This window comes from Neophocaena asiaeorientalis, unplaced genomic scaffold (assembly GCF_003031525.2).
Source record: "Neophocaena asiaeorientalis asiaeorientalis breed wild unplaced genomic scaffold, Neophocaena_asiaeorientalis_V1.1 scaffold192, whole genome shotgun sequence".
In the NCBI taxonomy this organism is placed as follows: Eukaryota; Metazoa; Chordata; class Mammalia; order Artiodactyla; family Phocoenidae; genus Neophocaena; species Neophocaena asiaeorientalis.
Genome location: NW_020185326.1, coordinates 4,782,708 through 4,801,718, shown reverse-complemented (window position 1 = coordinate 4,801,718; position 19,011 = coordinate 4,782,708).

Below are 19,011 nucleotides of genomic sequence, written 5' to 3'. Positions count from 1 at the left end.
TAGTGGTATTCTCAGAGAAATGAAAGCTGAAACTTCAGGCAATAGGTGATGAGTATCATATTAATAATATTATTCAACATCATTTGAATAGTAATTTTAAAATATTTTAGGGATAAGAAACAGGATGCCAGTGATAGAATTTCATGAGGGCAGCAAGGTGGAAGGATATCTAGAGACAGGGTATGCCCCTGAAAAAGCATCTGAGAGCTGGCTAGGTTGATGGGGGAGCTCCTTTACTGGGAAGGGAAGCATGATTTGTTCAGTTCAGTGAGGCCAGTACAGGGCACCAAAACCTTGGGAAATGCTTGGTGAATGACTGAAGGAAGGAAGGAATGAGTGAATGAATGGGTGAGTGACCCTGAGAGCTGCTTAGGAGGCTACTGGTGCTAACTGTTGGGAGAAGTAATGGGCTGGTTCCTGGGACAGAGTGTATGAGTCCCAGGAATGTGTGTATGTGTGTATGTGGGGCTGTGTGCACGCGCGCACGTGTGTAGGTGGGACTGGGAAAGCAGGAGGAAGAGCCAGGAGCCTTTGAGAGGCCGGGATCCAAGCAGCTTGGATTTAGTCATTCTCTCAGCTCTAACCTCTCTCGGCTAACGGTATGGATCTCAGCCTGAGATCACCAAGAAGCCTGTGGAGGTTCAGCCATCCATCCTGGCTGCCCTACTCCCACCCGCTCTGGCTCCACCTCAGTTCCACCCATTCCAGCCTCAGCTTCAGTCTGCTCTCCTTTTGCCTGAAAGGTTTGGGCTTCCTGCAGACAAATTGTGTGTGCTCTCTGCTTTATCTCCATTATCTCATTCCATTCCTCCAGCAACCCTGCAGGTAGGTTCAATGATTATTCCCTGAAGTATAATCATAAATATATATTTGGTCTTTGCCTCTAGTCCCTGGCACAGAGCTCCTCAAACCTTTGGAATTTCCTGAGTAATAGAGGTGACAGGAGTGTCTTTTGTTACTCCCTATAACTTTCTTTCAACCATACCCAGTGTATGCTAATGAGGTCACTCATGAGACCTCCCAATAGCTTCAGGATGAGGACTGGTTACCCAAAAGATCAAGACTTGATTAGAGGGTTGAAACTTTCAGCCCTACCTTCCCACCCCTGACCTGGAAGGGAATGGGGGAGGACGGGGGTGGGGAGATAGGATGGAGATTGAGTTCAGTCACCACTGGCCAATGATTTGTATGATTGTATACAATCAATCATATGTAATGAAGCCTCCATTATATTAAAAAAAAAACCCTAAAAGATGAGTTCAGAGAGCTTCTGGGTTGAGGAACACATCAAGGTGCTTGGGTCGTGGTGCACTCCCACTCCATGGGAACAGAATCTCCTCTACTCGGGACTCTGGGATCTCATGCTATGTACCTCCTCATCTAGCTGTTCATTTATATCCTTCATAATAAACTGCAATAGTAAGTATAGCATTCTCTGAAGTTCTGTGAATTGTTCTCGCAAATTATTGAACCGGAGGAGAGGGGTTATGGGAAATCCTGACTGTGTAGCCAAGCCTGGCACATAACCTGGACCCACTACTTGTGAAGTGAGGGCAGTCTTGTGGGACTGCGCCTTTAATCTGTGAAGTCTGACAGTAGCTCCGGGTATCGATGTTAGAATTGAACTGAATTGCAGGACACCTAGTTGGTGTCAGAGAGCTGGACAAGGGGTGTTGGAAAACACACCACATATCTGGTGTCAGGGGAAGGAAAAAAACCCTCATTCCCATTTTACAGATGAGGACCCTGTGACTTGGAGAGGGAAAACATATTGTCCACAGTCACACCCCCGGCAAAAGCTGAGCACAGGGTCTGCTGGACTAGGTTGAAGTCCTAAGTATGCCATTAACTCCCTCACCTTCCACAGGGGATTAGGGAACCCTGTTTCCTTCATTTATGAGCGGCTTCAAGGAGCCATTGAGATGATGAACGTAGAACCACTTTGTAAATTGGGGAGACGAGAATTGGAGAACAAAAAGGTCTGCCGTGGGTTCAAATCCCAGCTTCATTGATCATTTCTTGGGTGACCACGAATAGTTAACCTCTCTGGACTTACTTCCTCACCTGCAAAATGAGGGAAATAGCACTGACCAGTGAGGATTTAATTAGATATCAGATGTCAGGCACTCCACACACTCCCTGACACAGAAAGCTCTAGTAAATAGTAGCTCTTAATAATAGCAGCACGTTAAATCCAGGAGCTCACTAACCATAGTATTTATTTTTTTAACCAAAAGACAGGAAGACATAGTGTCAAAGCCATATGATATCAGGGAATGTGATTTACATGGAAATAAGAAAATTCTGAATAAATAAAATAAGCCAAGGCTGGTGTGAAAATAAGACCCTGAGGCTCTGGTATCCTTAGAAGCCATTTTGCCTGTCATTCTTGTTTCATTTCCCTAGCTCTCTGTGGGGATGGGTTTTTAAATAATTTGACTGTTGATTTGCAAACAAATCCTCATTCAAGGTGATCAGCAAGTGCCCTCCATTCCTCTTCTTTCATCCAACTATCTGTGTATTTAGCACACATTTACCCAGGAGCTGCTTTTGGCCAAGCCCTGCAGTAAGTGCTGGTGAACACAGTGGCAAACCCAGACCCATTCCTGGCACCAAGAAACTTCTAGTCTAGTCCAGAAAACAAACAAATCAATCACCTGGTACAGGAAAGGGACAGCTTCCCTGAAGAGGTGGCACATGAGAAGCCACCTAGTCAATGGCTGGGAGAGAGAGGTGAGGGCAGGTCAGGACAAGGTAAGAGAAAAGCCAGAGAGTTGTTTGGAAAAAAAGGGCAAGTAAGGAAATGTGGTGGAGGAGGAGCCCGGTGAGATGGGAGGAGCCCTGATCTTAAAGGATGGCGCTGGGACTTTGTACCAGATTAAACATCTACTTGAGCTAGAAAAAGAGGGCAAGGACAGGGACTGGGGAAGATTCATCATGGCCACCCAGGAGGGTTTTTGTTTGATTTGTTTTTAGTCCTAGGGTTTCAAAGGGACTAGACTCTGAACCCAGCTGTATATTAACCTCTTGTTCGATTTTGGCAAACCACCGTTGTCTCTCTAAGCCTCATTTTTAAAATTGAAGTATAGTTCATTTACAATGTCATGCTAGTTTTAGGTATACAACACAGTGATTTAAATATATATATATATACACATACATATACATATATATTTTTTTCAGATTCTTTTCCATTATAGGTTATTTCAAGATATTAAATATAGTCCCCTGTGCTATACAGTAGGTCATTGCTGTTTATCCATTAGTAGTAGTAGTAGTGTATAACTGTTAATCCCAAACTCCTAATTTATTCCTCCCCACATCCCGCCTTGGTAACCATAAGATTGTTTTCTATGTCTGTGAGTCCATTTCTGTTTTGTAAATAAGTTCACTTGTATCATTTTTTTTTAGGTTGCACATATAAGTGATACCATATTTGTCTTTCTCTGTCTAACCTACTTCACTTAGTATGATAATCTCTAGGTCCATCCATGTTGCTGCAAATGGCATTATTTCATTCTTTTTTATGTCTAAGCTTCATTTTTATCAACTCTGAGGCTAAGAGAGGAGAGGAGATGAATTCAAGATTACAAAACTTGAACCCAAAATCCAGGCTCAAACTGGTCTGTTCATATATGATTCTGGGGGGAAGAGTGCTTATAAAATTGAATATCACTGAAAGGATCTTGGATGAATTACATAAATAAAATAAATAGCGTGCACATGAGTAGGGCTGTGGCTAGTGTCTGTGGCAGCGATAGTGTCTGTGGCAGGATGGCATAGAACCTAAGTGTTTATAAATTCAAAATAAGGATAAGATTGAAAAGATTGGTACGTGAGGCTACCTGAACAAAATCAAACACAGACAGCATTCACTCTTCTCACTCCAAAAAAGGACTGCCTTACCCACATCCTTTAAGATTATAAGGATATGGACAAGCAGGAAAAATGAAGCAGTTATCAATCCCTGGTCTCAGAGGATTCAGCTATGAACTGGTTTCTATCCATTTCCTATCTAAAACCTACCTGAAATTTGGCAATATCTATTACATATTTGAAATATTTGTACACTAAAAAAAAAAGATAAAATAATATATCTATGCCCTATGACCTAGTAATTCTACTTCTGGGAATCTATTCTAGAAAAAATAGTGAAAGATGCAGACAAAGACTCATGTACAAATATATTCATCAACACATTGTTTATAATGACAAAATTTGGAAACAACTTAAATGTCTGTTTTAGACTGGGTTTCCCCAGAAGCAGACCCTGAGGCAAGGTTGTGAATGCAAGTAGTTTATTTTAGAAGTGATTCCAGGAAGCACCAGTAGAGGAGTAAGGAAATGGGTCAGGGAAGGAAAGAAAGCCTCTAAAGGGTGAGTTATTAAGCAGGTTTCCACCATGGATGAGTGGAGCTCAATCCCATTAGGAAACACTGGGAAACAATGTAGATCACACCTCAGAGCTATCCCACCTGGTGAATGAGGAAGCTTGGGCATTTACCCACCAACTCCCTTAGTTCACAGATGACAACTCATTAAAAAGCAATTCTTTTCTGTCATTGTTTGATGTGGCTTCTGGCAGCATTAACTTCCTAAAATGTCCATTTTGCAGCACATGTGGACTAAGAGGAGAATTGTAGGTATTCATAGTAAGCAGCCTCCAATGTGCAGAGGTAAGTGCCAAGGTGATACAGGGAGGACACTGACAATTTCCAACAACAGGTGAATGATGGATTATCAGAGGCCAATAAAAAATTGCTTTTTAATGCTGAAGAAAATTGAAACTTCTTTCTCAGAATGCAATAGAAAAGAAAAAAAAGACTAAATAGTGAAAGACAAAATGATAGACATAGAGGAAAAACAAGCATAAGCCAATAAACATGTAATTGGTGTTCCTTAAGAGATTAGAATAAATGAAACAAGCTATAATAAAAGCTATAAAAGAGAATGTTCCAGACATGAAAAATGACCTAGTGAGAATTGAAAGGCTTTAGCACTTCCTGTGCAAAATCAATGAAAAAGACTCCATTTAAATGTATTCTGGAAAGCAGAATCATAAGCAATAAAAAGGGAAAAATCTCCACCAACAGAAAAAAGTTAACACAGAAGAACAAAACTCAAACTGGCCTCAAACTTCATCTGCAAAAGTAGTGTGAAAGGTAATAAAGTAACATATACAGAGTTTTGAAAGTTAAAAATGTTGTGAACTAATAACTTTACATAAGACCCAGTTGACTTTCACATAGGAAGTGAATGAAGAAACTTGGGAGAGTAGTTCCACCTGTTAAAAGAAAGAGGGAAATGATATAGCACCCAAGGAATTTCCAAAGATAAAGTTCTTATAAAAACTAATAGCTAGACCCAGCAATCCCACTACTGGGCATATACCCTGAGAAAACCAAAATTCAAAAAGAGTCATGTACCAAAATGTTCATTGCAGCTCTATTTACAATAGCCCAGAGATGGAAACAACCTAAGAGCCCATCATCAGATGAATGGATAAAGAAGATGTGGCACATATATACAATGGAATATTACTCAGCCATAAAAAGAAACAAAATTGAGCTATTTGTAATGAGGTGGATAGACCTAGAGTCTGTCATACAGAGTGAAGTAAGTCAGAAAGAGAAAGACAAATACCGTATGCTAACACATATATATGGAATTTAAGGGAAAAAATGTCATGAAGAACTTAGGGGTAAGACAGGAATAAAGACACAGACCTACTGGAGAACGGACTTGAGGATATGGGGAGGGGGAAGAGTGAGCTGTGACAAAGCAAGAGAGAGGCATGGACATATATACAATAACAAACATAAGGTAGATAGCTAGTGGGAAGCAGCCGCATAGCACAGGGATATCAGCTTGGTGCTTTGTAACTGCCTGGAGGGGTGGGATAGGGAGGGTGGGAGGGAGGGAGATGCAAGAGGAAGAGACATGGGAACATATGTATATGTATAACTGATTCACTTTGTTATAAAGCAGAAACTAACACACCATTGTAAAGCAATTATACCCCAATAAAGATGTTAAAAAAAAAAAACTGATAGCTCACAGTCAGAAATGTAACACATACACAAGATGACATATCAGAACCACAAAAACTGCAGACTTAAGCTATTAGAATTATCAGAATAATTATGTATCAAGAAATAAAAGAGTCTTGAAAATATGAGCACAGGATATAAAGATAACTAAGTTTTTATAAAATATTTTACCCAACAATAGCAGAATACATATTCTTCTCAAGCTCATATGGAACAATTACTAAGATAAACCACATTCTGGGCCATAAAACACATCTTAACAAATTAAAAAAATAGAAATCATACAATGTATGCTCTCAAACCACAACAGAATTAAACTAGAAATCAATAACAGGAAGTCCCAGTTAATGCAATATGACAAGAAAAGTAAATAAAGGTATACAGATTGGGAAGGAGGAAACAAAACTATCTTAGTTCACAGATGACAGGATTGCCTATGTAGAAAATCTCAAAGAATCAACAACCACAAAAAACTCCTGGAACCAATACCAATTATATATAGCAAGGTTGCAGGATACAAGGTTAATATACAAAAATCAATTCATTTCTTACACACCAGCAATGAATAATTGGAATTTGAAATTAAAATACAGTACTATTTATATTAGCACCAGAAAGAAAGGAAGAAGGGAGGGAGGGAGGAAGGAAGGGAGGAAGGAAGGGGAAAAAATACTTAGGTATAAATCTAGCAAAATATGTACAAGATCTAAATAAGAAAAATTATGAAACTCTGACCAAAAAAATCAAAGAAGAACTAAACAAATGGAGCAATTGTCTATGTTCATGGTTAAGAAGACTTAAGATTGTTAAGACATCAGTTCTTGCCAACTTGATCTATAGATTCAACCCAATCCCCATCAAAATCCAAGAATTTCTTTTGTGGATATTGAAAAACTGATTCTAAAGTTTATATGGAGAGACAAAAGACCCAGAATTGCCAACACAATATTGAAAGAGAACAAAGTCAGAGAACTGACACTATTCAACTTCAAGACTGACTATAAAGCTACAGTAATCGAGACAATGTGGTACTGGCAAACAAAACAAAACAAAAACAATAAAAAATAGATCAATGGAATAGAATACAAAGCCCAGAAACAGGCCCATACAAAGAGTCAAATGATCTTTAACAAAGGAGCAAATGCAATTCAACGGAGAAAGAATACTTTTTTCAACAAATGATGCTGAAACAACTGGACATCCACATGCAAAAGAGAGAGAGAGAGAAAAAAAAACAATCTAGACACAGGCCTTACACCCTTCACAAAACTTGTCTCAAAATGGATCATAGACCAAAATACGAAATGCCAAACTATAAAACTCCTAGAAAATAACACAGGAGAAAATCTAGATGACCTTGGGTTTAACAATGACTTTTTAGTAAAACATCAAAGGCAGGGGCTTCCCTGGTGGCGCAGTGGCTGAGAGTCTGCCTGCTGATGCAGGGGACACGGGTTCGTGCCCCGGTCCGGGAAGATCCCACATGCCGCGGAGCGGCTGGGCCCGTGAGCCATGGCCACTGAGCCTGCGCGTCTGGAGCCTGTGTTCCGAAACGGGAGAGGCCACAACAGTGAGAGGCCCGCGTATCTCCCCCCCACAAAAAAAAAAACCTCAACAATAAGAAAACAACCCAATTTTTTTAATGGGCAAAGATCTGAACAGACACCTCACCAAGAAAAGATATACAGATGGCAAGTGACATCAGATATCATTAGGGAATTGCAAATTAAAACATGAGATACCACTACACACCTATTAGAACACTGAAAATCCAAAACACTGACAATACCAAATACTTGCAAGGCTGTAGAACAACAGGAACTCCCAGTGCTAGTGGGAATGTGAAATGGTAGAGCCACTTTGGAAGATAGTTTCGTAGTTTCTTGGGAAACTAAACTTATTCCTAACACACGATCTAGCAATCATGGTCCTTCGTATTTACCTAAATGAGTTGAAAACTTATGTCCACATTAAGACCTGTATACAAATATATACAGCAACATTATTCATAGGTGCCAAAACTTGGAAGCAACCAAGATGTCCTTTACTAGATGAATGGATAAATAAATAACTGTGGTACCTCTGCACAACGAAATATTATTCAGTGCTAAAAAGAAATGAGCCATAAGGCCATGAAAAGACATGGAGGAACTTTAAATTTATATTACTAAGTGAAGGAAACTAATCTGAAAAGACTCCATACTGTTTGATTCCAACTATATGACATTTCTGGAAAAGGCAAAACCGTGGAGTCAGTAAAAAGACACTGCTAGTAAAAAGATAGTTGCCAGGGGTTTGTGGGAAGGAGGTATGAACAGGTGGAGCACAGGGGATTTTTAGGGTAGTGAAACTATTCTGTACTATAAGGATGAATACTTGTCCTTATACATTTGTCAAAACCCATAGAATGTAAACACAAAGTGTGATCCCTCATGTATACTATGGACTTGGTTGATATGTCAATACTGGTTCATCAGTTGTACCAAATATACCTCTGGCTAGGGATGTAGATGGTGGGGGAGGTTGGGGGGCGTTGCAGGGAATAGGTAGGAACTCTCTGTATTTTCCATTCCATTTGCTGTGAAACTAAAATGGCTCCAAAAAATAAAATCTATTGAGTTTTTAAAAACTGACTTAAGAAGAAACATAAAACCAAGTAGTCCTATGATCAAATATACTGAATTAAGTATTGAAAATATTTTTATAAAGAAAACAAATCCAGAAGATTTGAGTAGCAAATTCTATCAAATATTTAAGAAAAAATTATTCTATAGGAAATAAGGACCTATTCCCCAATTTTTTAGTAAGTATACCATAATGGATATGAAAACTTGAAAATAACATTAAAAGAAAGGATAACTCAGACCAACCTTATATATGAGCTAGATGTAAAACTTTCAATCAAAATATTAGCAAATCAAATTCAGAAATATATAAAAATGATAATACATTATGTTCCAGTTAAGCCTTATCCCTCAAATGCAAGGTTGTTTAACATTTTTAAAAATCAGATTTTTTTGTTCACTTGTTTTATTGAACATCTTATTTTCACTTTTTAAAAACTATTTTAAGAAACATTGCTATGTTTGCATTTAAGTCCCCATTTACACCTTTGTGCTAAATTTCTTTCTGTAGCGATTATAATGATTTATATTCTGTGACAGTGTTTGAGAACACCTGTTTTACATACTGTGAGCAACACTGAATGTTAACCTTCATAAATAACGCAATTTTGTAGGCAACAAATAGCATTTCCTTATTTTAACTTGCATTTATTTGATTACTCAGGAATAATCAGATTTTCATGTTTATTAGACATTTGTATTTCTTCTAGAAATGGGCTTTTCATTCATTCTTCCATTTTGGTTTTATGTTTTTCTTATTAAGATGGCCAATTTTATATTAAGAATATTAATCAGTTGTCTACATTATTATTGCAAATATTTTTCCAATTTCTTGCTTGATTAAAAATCAGATTAACATTAACAGATTAAAGAATGTAGTTACCTCAACAGATGGAGAAAATACATATGAAAAATCAACACCTGGGACTTCCCTGGTGGTGTAGTGGTTAAGAATCCGCCTGCCAATGCAGGGGACATGGGTTCAATCCCTGGTCCAGGAAGATCCCACAAGCCGTGGAGCAAGTAAGCCCGTGCACCACAACTACTGAGCCTGTGAGCCACAACTACTAAAGCCTGTGCGCCTAGAGCCCATGCTCCGCTACAACAGAAGCCACCACAATGAGAAGTCCATGCACCACAACAAAGAGTAGCCCTTACTCGCCTCAACTACAGAAAGCCCGCGCGCAGCAACGAAGACCCAACGCAGCCAAAAATTAAATAAAATAAAAAATAGGCGCTTCCCTGGCGCAGTGGTTGAGAGTCCACCTGCCGATGCAGGGGACACGGGTTCGTGCCCCCATCCGGGAGGATCCCACATGCCGCGGAGTGGCTGGGCCCGTGAGCCATAGCCGCTGAGCCTGCACGTCTGGAGCCTGTGCTCTGCAACCGGAGAGGCCACAACAGTGAGAAGCCCGCGTACCGCAAAAAAACAAAAAACAAACAAACAAAAAAAACCAAGGATGTCATGTATCATCACTTCCATTCATCATTGTATTGAAAGTGATAAGGCAAAAAAAAAGGAAAAAGTTACTTATGTGTGTGTGTATATATATATATATATATATCTGAAAAGTGTCATTACTCACAGATTATATGATTATCTACAATTGAAAACCCAAAGAAGTTTAGAATAAATTATTAGATTTTTAAGAGAATCGACAGTTACTGGATACAAAAACAATCTTTTAAAAAATCAGTTGTAATTATATCTGACGAACAAGTAGATAAATGCAGTTTAAGAACAGATAATATTTCTTTTTTTTTTCCATTAATTTATTTTATTTATTTTTGGCTGCGTTGGTCTGTTGCTACGTGCGGGCTTTCTCTAGTTGCCGCAAGCAAGGGCTACTCTTCCTTGTGGTGCGCGGGCTTCTCATTGCAGTGGCTTCTCTTGCTGCAGAGCACGGGCTCTACGTACGCGCTTAGTAGTTGTGGAGCACAGGCTTAGTTCTCTGCGGCATCTTCCCGGACCAGGGGTCGAACCCGTGTCCCCTGCACTGGCAGGCAGATTCTTAACCACCGCGCCACGAGGGAAGTCCCTAACATTTATTAAGTCAGACAGAGAAAGACAAATACTGTATGATCTCATCTATATGTGGAATCTAGAAAAGCTAAATTCAGAAACACAGAGTAGACTGGTGGTTGCCAGGGGCTGGGGAAAGGGGGAAATGAGAAGATGTTGGTTAAAGGGTACAAACTTTCAGTTGTAAGAAGAGTAAGTTCTGGGGATCTAATCATAGCATGGTGACTATAGTTAACAGTACTGTGTTGTATTCTTAACAGATGCTAAAAGAGTAGATCTTAAATGTTCTCACCACCACCACAACAAAAAATGGTAATTATGTGAGGTGAAGGATGTGTTTACTAACTTTCTTGTGATAAATATTTTGCAATACACACCTGTATCAAATCACCACATTGTACACCTTAAACTTATGCAATGTTATATGTCAATTATATCTCAATAAAGCTGGGGGTGAGGGGAAGAACAGCTAAGATATCCAACTTTATCCAAAAAAAGAGGGAATTCCCTGGTGGTCCAGTGGTTAAGACTTCATGCTTGCACTGCCCAGGGCGTGGGTTCAATCCTTGGTCTGGGAACTAAGATCCCACAAGCCTCATGGCATAGCCAAAAAAAAAAAAGTGACATGTACAAAAAAAGACCAAGTGGGCTTCCCTGGTGGTACAGTGGTTGAGAGTCCGCCTGCCGATGCAGGGGACACGGGTTCGTGCCCCGGTCTGGGAAGATCCCACATGCTGTGGAGCGGCTGGGCCCGTGAGCCATGGCTGCTGAGCCTGCGTGTCCGGAGCCTGTGCTCCACAACGGGAGAGGCCACAGCGGTGAGAGGCCCGCGTACCGCAAAAAAAAAAAAAAAAAGACCAAGTATTAGAAATAATTTTAATAAATATGCAAGACCTTTATGAAGAAAAATAGAGAACATTATTGATGGACATTAAGGAAAACAAATTAAAATGATAAGTAAAACATGTTCATAAATTGGAAGGCTTAATATCACATAAACTTTTAACCCTAGTCACCAGTGTATGGGATACACAAAAGATAGAGAAACATGTTGAATTACACCATAAAAATACAATCCAAAACATGGAAAACTCTATAAAACCAACAATCCAGTTTCTTCAACAAATAAAGTCCAAGGAAAAAAATTAAAGATGGAGTGGAATTTATATATTAAATGAGACTTAAGAACAGTCAAAACCAATCCCAAGAGTTCTTACCACAATAAAAAAAAATGTTTAAATCCCAAACAAGATGTAAAAGTAAATGATTACATTTATGGGACAATTGGAAATCTGAAACTTCACTTTTAACAAGCCATCAAGTTGCCCTTGATGATATTAAGGAATTATTGTGGTTTTTCTCTTTTGGGTGGTTTTTTATTTTTTTTTTTGTTTTGACAATGATATTGGGGTTTTATTTTTTAGAGATATATACCGAATTACTTACAGATGTCTGGGATTTGTTTCAAAATAATATGATAGTAGGGGAAGATGGGGATATAGATGGGACAGAAGTGAACAGGACTGGTGGCTGTTGGAGTATCAGTGTCTATGATGATGAGTACCTGAGAGTATATCATATTATTTGTTTTTATTTGTTTTTATTTGCATACGGTCAAAATTTTTAATTTTTATATTAGATTAAATATATATCAAAAATTTCTCCAATTCCTTTATAGATTCAGTACAATCCTAACCAAAATTCCAGGAGACTGATTAAATAAATGTAACATATATATGTTTATAAAACACTCGGCAGCCTTTAAAATGATGCTCTTGAAAAAAATTTAAGTACATTGAAAGTTGTTTATACATGTTGTCAAAAGGCTGATTATACAGCACTATGTGTAGTAAATGGCATTTACGTAAAAAACTAGACTAGCTGAGGACCAGAACTGAGATAAGTAGTTTCTGCAGAAGGCTGAGTATCAAGAGAGGTTAATTTACGTAAGTAATTCTTAATCTTCACCATGCATTAGAATCACCTACGAGAACTTAAAAAATGTGCAGATGCCAAGGTCCTACACCAAAAGTTTCCATTTCAACTGGTCCAAGATGGGACCAGACATCGGTAGATTTTAAAACCTTACCGGGTGATTCTAATATGCACGGCTGAGAACCAATGATCCAGATTTGCAAAGAGAAGCACGGATGGATGGAGAGTAGGAAGATAGATGAATGATAGATAGATAGATAGATAGATAGATAGATAGATAGATATTTCATAGACAGATTTTTTATCAAGAGATAGATGATTGGTAGATAGATAATAGGTAGGTTAGATAGTAGATCTGAAAGTCTGAAGGAAGGGAAGATGGAGGAGGGAAAGGGGAGGGAGAAGAAAGGAGGGAATTTGGAATGACAGCCAGATCAGAAATAAGCCACAGCTCAATACCTAATTGAGGGCTTCTCTGGTGGTGCAGTGGTTGAGAGTCCGCCTGCCGATGCAGAGGACGTGGGTTTGTGCCCCGGTCCAGAAGGATCCCACATGCTGCGGAGCGGTTGGGCCCGTGAGCCATGGCCGCTGAGCCTGCGCGTCCAGAGCCTGTGCTCCGAAACGGGAGAGGCCGCAACAGTGAGAGGCCCACGTACGGGGGAAAAAAAAAAAAAAAAACCTAATTGAACAAAGAAGAGAATGAAACAAAAATGAACATGGAAAATTATAATAAAATGAAAAGTGAATGTGTCTAGCTAATACAATGAAATTTGAGTTGTCTATCCTTTTATTTATTATATTTATTTAGAATCCATACATACCCTCTACTCACTTTACAAGGATACCTGTGATATCTTAAAAGTTAAAGAATGGGGAATAGCTTAATGAGTAAGCAGTTTCCTTTTGGGGTGATGAAAATGTTCTGGAACTGGACAGTGGCAATGGTTGTACAGCATAGTGAATGTACTAAATGGCACTAATGGTAAATTTTCTGTTGTGTGTATTTTATCACAATAAAAAATACATTAAAGAAAGATTGATTGAAGACTAAGATGGGGGACTTCCCTGGTGGCGCAGTGGTTAAGAATCCGCCTGCCAATGCAGGGGACACGGGTTCGAGCCCTGGTCCAGGAAGATCCCACATGCCGTGGCGCAACTAAGCCCATGCGCCACAGCTACTGAGCCCGCGTACCACAACTACTGAAGCCTGCATGTCTAGAGCCCAAGCTCTGCAACAAGAGAAGCCACCGCAATGAGAAGCACGTGCACCTCAACGAAGAGTAGCCCCCGCTCTCCGCAACTAGAAAAAGCCCACGCACAGCAACAGACTCAACGCAGCCAAAAATAAATAAGTAAAATAAATAAATTTATTAAAAGACTAAGACGAGAACCAATTATAAGGAGCAGAGGATGTTACCAGGCAATTGGGATGAGTTAACTATTGCCTCCAGTACTAAATTTGTTCCAAGTCTCCTAGCAGTTAAGGCAAAAGAAGAAATGTGGCAGGTTATTGGGTTCTCTGTATCTATTGAAGGGCTACCTCTTGCTTCATTTTGCCCACTCGCTGTATCACACACCCAGCGAGTGCAGGAGTGAAAGTGGGAGTCATTTGGAAGGTTTGACTCAGCTGAGAAAGGAGGATTTGCCTTGGCCGGGAGAGGCAAGTCAGAGCTCAGCTCCTTCCCCACTGAAGTGCCCGGCATCTGTTCAGAGCCTGTCATCGAACTGCTCTCAAGAATAGCAGCTCCTGCCACTGCACGGCCTCGGCCTCGGCTGGTGGGGCTGAATGGCTGTTTGTTCAGCCTGAGCCGGGCAGAATCAGTCCTGACAGTGACGGCCCAGTCGGTATTATGTAAGGAAACTCAGCTTACCTGCTCATAGACAGACAAAGCGGATGATTTGACAGGCAAAACAGAGCCAGCCTCTTCACTCCCAGGCAGCCAAGGAGCTATTCAAAGCCAGGACCTGGAAGATTTTCATGAGGTGCTGACATACGAAGCCGGAATGCAGCAGGAACAAGGCAGAACTGACACCCCGTGAAGTCAGGCATGGCAGGTGTCTCCGGCATCCAAACTGGGCCTTCAGGAGCTTTGACTAGGTCCCACCCATGAGGGAGGGAGAGAGAGAGAGAGAGAGAGAGAGCTTTGAGACAGAAGCCCCAACTTTCAGGCCTGAGTCTTCAGCAAACCTCACCTTTACCACTGCCTTCATTATTGTTCAACTGAGGAAAACCTTCCAGGCCTTTGTTGTGGAACACAGGACTTGGGTGCACAGAGCCAAGAGTACTTGGTGCCCCGGTTACTGGCCAAGGCACCCACACCAGGAGCTAGTGGAGGCAGCAAAGGAACAGGTATTGAGTGCCCACCACATGCCAGGCACCATCTAGGGGCTCCACCCTCAGGCACTGATTTCACCCTCACAGGAGTCCTACAAGGTCAGTACCCTGTTATCTCTATTTTGCACACAAGAAAACAATCTCCGAAAGAGGAACTTGCCCAAAGTCACACAGCTGGGAAATGGTACACCTGGGATTCGAACCCAGATCTCCTCAGCACCCAAACCCATGCTCTTTCTACCTAAAGTGAGCTGGTTCATAAGACCCACAGACCCTAGAATCACACCCTGTTTTCAATCAAAGTGGCTTTGGCACTTTCTAGCCCTGTGACCCCGGTCGTATCCCTTCCCTTCTCAGGGCTGTCAACGTCCCCATCTGTAGTATGAGGTGCTTGTGAACACTGAATGAGGCAGGCAGGTGAGGATGCTTGGTTGTTCTCTGGTGTTGGGTCAGCATTGTTGAGCTTCATCACTCTTTGTGACTGTTCTCAAAAACCACCCCCACTCCCAAGGGGGATTGCCAGACCTACATAAATAACACTTTCTCTGGTCCCCTCAGGATTCTGAAAGAACATTCTCCGCCCAGTGTCATGAGCAACTTGAGAGCAGAATGGTACCCAACTTGTCTACCCACAAAATCGTCTGCACAGAGCCCAGCATTTACTAGTGACTCAATAAATGCTGTTGAATGATCAAAAACATGCATGAATGGTTTGCCATGAGACATGTCACGTATTGTGATGAAAAGAGCTGGGCAACAGAACACCTGATTCTGGCTTTGCCACTAACTCACTATGTGGCTTTGGGCCATTCACTGACCCACTCTGGACCTCAGTGACCCCATTTATAAAATGAATTAGGTACTCTCTAGCAGCCCATGTCAACTCTGATTTTCTAGGGTTAAAGGGAAAGAAAGATCACACTTTCTGCAGTGATCTTCCCCTGTCCACTCAAAGGTAAAGCTATATCATAGTCACATTTGAGGATAGTCAGGAAACATTCTAAATAAATGGCAGATCTGTAACCCCTGATTCAATCAGAAGCAGACAAGCAACATTCTTAACAAGCAGATCCTATGGAACAGAGACTCGCTCATGTATGCACAGTACTTTACAGTTTGCAAAGCACTTCCCCTCCTTTCTCTCATTCAAACCTCAGCACAGACTTATGAGGGGGACAGGACATATGTCACCACCCCATTTATTGACTTGCCCCCAGGGGCATATGGAGGAAAACTAGTAGAGCTGGGATGTGAAAGCAGAACCAATTCCTGACCTCAAATTCTGCTTCTTTCCCTTTACACAGCTCACTTGTACACAGATAGTGAGATCCAGGAGATGAACTCATTCAACCAAAACCAGATTTGGAGGGTCACAAGTTTACCACCTGGGTGGAAAACTGTCCAGCACAATGGAGCATTTTAAAGTCAAATTTGGGGCAGAAGGGTGCAGTGCACTGATACCAGGTGGGCTTGTGGCCATGGAGAGTCAGCTGTGCAGGAAGGAAGAGTCCAAGCCCATATCCAGGCATTGTATGCCATCTCCACGCAGCCGCTGGAGGATGACCTGCACGCAATCTCTAAACACTGAGATACTGAACTACTGTGATGCCCCACAGATAAACAGCCACTGCCAAGCCCCCATTCCCACCCCTACCCATGCCCCCAGCTGTCCTGGCTGTCTCAGTGCCTCCCCTGGGATTCCCTGGAATGCCCCAAGATTCTACAACTAAAGGGTTAAAGCCTGAAACAGCCAGAAGTGGGGGATGGCAGGGCCCACTGTCCTAGCAGGCTTCCATTCTGATTGGTCCTGGTTCAGCACATACACTCTGATTGGTCAGCACCTCTCAACTTACTGGTTTGGTTTTTTAACAGCTTTATTGAGGTATAATAGATATTAAAAAACTGTACATATTGAATGCATTATTTTGATGAGTTTGGACATATGCATATAACTGTGATACTATCACCACAATCAAGGTGACAGACATACGTATTACCTCAGAAAAATTCATTATGCCCCTTCATTTGTATGTGTGTGTGTGATAAGAACATTCAGCATGAGATCTACCCTCAACAAATTTTTAAGCACGCAACATCTTATTGTTAACTATAGGCACTATGTCCTACAGGAGATCTCTACAACTGATTCATCTTGTATAACTGTAACTTTATACTCATTGAACAACATACTGTTTGTTAAATATGTTTACTATTACTCCAGTCGGCTAGAGAGACTGTGGGGAGTCTCTTAGTGCTTTTCAATTGCTTTGAGTGTGAGAATAGTTTTTTAACAGCTATAAATTCCACAGTTCTCACAACATGCACACATATATGTAAGGTAGACATACTTTTTAGTAAACATTGATAGGTAAGTTTCAGGTCCAAAAATGACCAAAACTTCAGTAACATCTTGAAATGGATTTGCATTTTATTTATGACGCAAATTTACACACACTTGAAAAGTAATCATACATACATACAAGATCTATGAATGACTTAATCGATAGACAATGCCTAGTGCTCTTGTGGACTGGAGCATACTTTGCAGTCTTCTCTTCCATGGGGTAAGGACAACTACTAACCTAGCCAAGCAAATCTTCCCCCTCCATTCAATGGCTGAAGAAACTGAACCTGGAGAGGAGATTGGACCTTCTGAAACCCACTGCTGGGCTGCAGCCTGCAGGCCTGCAAGCCCTATAATTGCTCAGCCTCAAGACTGAAGAAAGAGCCCGAAGACAGTGACAGAGACACACAATGGTTTATGGGACAAAGGATCTCACAAAAGGGTCCTGGAGTGACACCCCACTGTGGACGTGGATGGCAGGCAGCCACCTTCACTACCACGGAGAGAGGGAGGTTACCAGTTATAGAGGGAACTGACATCAGGTTAGCTCATCGGTTACCAGGGAAACCGTCAGAGGTGCGTGCCCCTCACTACCCTTTGATAAACTGTCCTAGTGGAGACCATTCTGATCTAAAGATTAGAACAATCACTAGCTGGGGCCAAAGGAACATACCTAGGCATCTACTGATTAGGCTCTATGATCAAGAGGGAGGGTCAGTCAGGTGAGTAGGGTATAGGTGAGGCAGGGACTGGTAGAGCAGAGGAGGTACAGAGAGCAAGAGAACAGCCATCTTGCGTGGCCTGATCATACACACACTCATTACTTGGAGCTAAAATTTGAAGCAGCTTCACATCTAAGATTTATTGTGTCTAGGGGTGTTGGATTCGGGGGTGCTGACTGGGCAGAAGACATCTCAAGTCGGCCCACCAGTGACTCTTCCCTTATAAGGCAGATATCATTCATGGAGGTAGCCAGAGCAAAGACCTACTGTCTTTTCGCTGACTGAGGTGGACCTTACAGAGGCCACTCAAGCCTGTTAGGGTAGGGGATGCGGGGAGGTTTTGCAACATGACTCAGTCTCTAAGGAGAGCCCAGGCTATCAGCTGAAAACTGAGTGATCAGAGGATCTGCACTTCTTACTGTCCACTAGAACTTACTCAAAGAGGTCTTATGAGCTCTAGAGGCAATGACACTGTGAGGCAGAGTGGGCTTTGACAGGAAACAGAGGGGGGTTCAAATCCATCTCAAGTATATGGCCTTGGCCAAGTTTTACTTAATTTTCAGATTTCAATTTCTAAATCTTTAAAATGGGACTGTTCCGAGGATCGATTAAATGAACTAACATCAAAGCCTGATACACGTACATTGTTCAACAAATGTTCAATTTCCTAGAATCATCTGGAAATTCAAACTCCTCCATCTAGCAGGAAAACTACAGCCTGGCGATTTTTTTTTTTTTTCAGCCTGACAATTCTGTCTACTTTTCCAACCCTTTGCTCTTTCTTCTTCTCTCCAATTTTCCCATATCCAGCACTACTCCAAAGCAGCTTTAAGCTCAGATGGGTCAGTTCTGCTAACCACACCCAGCTAAGCCACACCTAGATTCCTGATCCATAGAAACTGAGAGACAATAAATGTTTGTTGTTTTATGCCACTAATGTGGGGGTAATTTGTTACACAGCGATAGATAATAAACATA